Source organism: Olea europaea, chromosome 11 (genome assembly GCF_002742605.1).
Source record: "Olea europaea var. sylvestris chromosome 11, O_europaea_v1, whole genome shotgun sequence".
Classification (NCBI taxonomy): domain Eukaryota; kingdom Viridiplantae; phylum Streptophyta; class Magnoliopsida; order Lamiales; family Oleaceae; genus Olea; species Olea europaea.
This window is the reverse complement of record NC_036247.1, coordinates 24,017,055-24,018,268: the sequence shown is the minus strand read 5'-3', so window position 1 is coordinate 24,018,268 and position 1,214 is coordinate 24,017,055. Positions and strand designations below refer to the sequence as shown.

General features: G+C 48.8%; 1 long non-coding RNA gene across 1 annotated transcript; it reads right to left on the bottom strand.

Annotated features, from left to right (window-relative positions):
- Positions 1–415: 415 nt before the first annotated feature.
- Positions 416–985, bottom strand: LOC111404943. The gene is made up of 3 exons (XR_002704714.1): positions 751–985; positions 581–671; positions 416–486 (listed from the first exon to the last, which is right to left on the bottom strand). It is a non-coding gene; the product is annotated as an uncharacterized LOC111404943 (long non-coding RNA).
- Between the last annotated feature and the right edge of the window lie 229 nt (positions 986–1,214).

The following is a 1,214-nucleotide window of genomic DNA, read 5'->3' as shown; positions in this document are numbered from 1 at the left end:
AAAGATGAAAACAACAAAGTTCAAACACTTACCTTACGAACTGTCGTGCTGTCGTCGTGTTCTGAACGAGCTGCAATCTGTCCTGTACATTTATCCCCATTCGTCTGACCATCATAGGAACAATTACAACCACGGACTCCAGGTTTTGCTCCAACTGGCCTTGTGTCAAACATGAATGATCTGGGTTGTACACATATATAGTCGAGTAAGCAAAAACGATCTCCAGCGTAACATAGTGTTTATTGATGCACGTTGGAATGTACAACCCTCCCATGATTTTCCCCCGACACTCGGTGACAGTCCTATCACCCACTCGAGCATATATTCTGGCACCGTGTACTCGTTACCCATAAGTTTGAGCGATTGATACTCTATGGTAACGGTACGCAGGAACTCGGTGTTTAATATGACTCTACCATGGACATCAAATGATTTTGGATGTCTTTGAGCTCGATCTCACAGGAAATCCATGGCCAGGTCGATGTGCTGCAGCAGGAAACACCAAAAAAGTATGAGTTATTCATTTAATAAACACAAGGTCACATATACATAAAAAATACGAAATGAATAGTTCACTTACATCGTCAGCGAGCCAAGCTCCCGCAGTGGTGATATCGTGGAACCACTTGTAAGGGTCCGAGACCGTCCTTTGACCTATCGTGCGGCTAACTCTGTAAAAAATAGGGAAATGTTAAAATAAGCGTAGACGAGTTAGCGTATAGTGCTTTATTAAAATCATACAATACTTACCCGGGGATAATTCTCCTCCATTCTGTCTCGAACACTTTCCACTTGGCATTGTCCACCTCTCTGAATAAGTTCGGGTACGTCCCATCGATGAACGTCCTCCTCTTGGCCTCAGCCGTGAAAGGGGAAACAACATACTGTGACGGCACTCTCAACCTCTTGCCGACCACCTGCTCCGTCTCGTCAACAGCATGTCTCTTACCCTCAATCACGCCGGGCGTCCTCTCGACCTTTGGGGCCACCTCCTCTGTCCCTTCCATCGGCGCCTCCCCCTCCATCGCCACCACCTTCGCCCCTCCTGTCGGGGCCTCCCCCTCCGTCACCACCTCCTCCGCCCCTCCCGTCGGGGCCACCCCTTCCGTAGTCCTCTCTTCTATCCCCATCGGGGCCACTCCCTCCATAGACAACCACAATGACTCCAATGTCTCATCACTCCAAAAATGTGGGTGACTCTCCTCTCCATCACC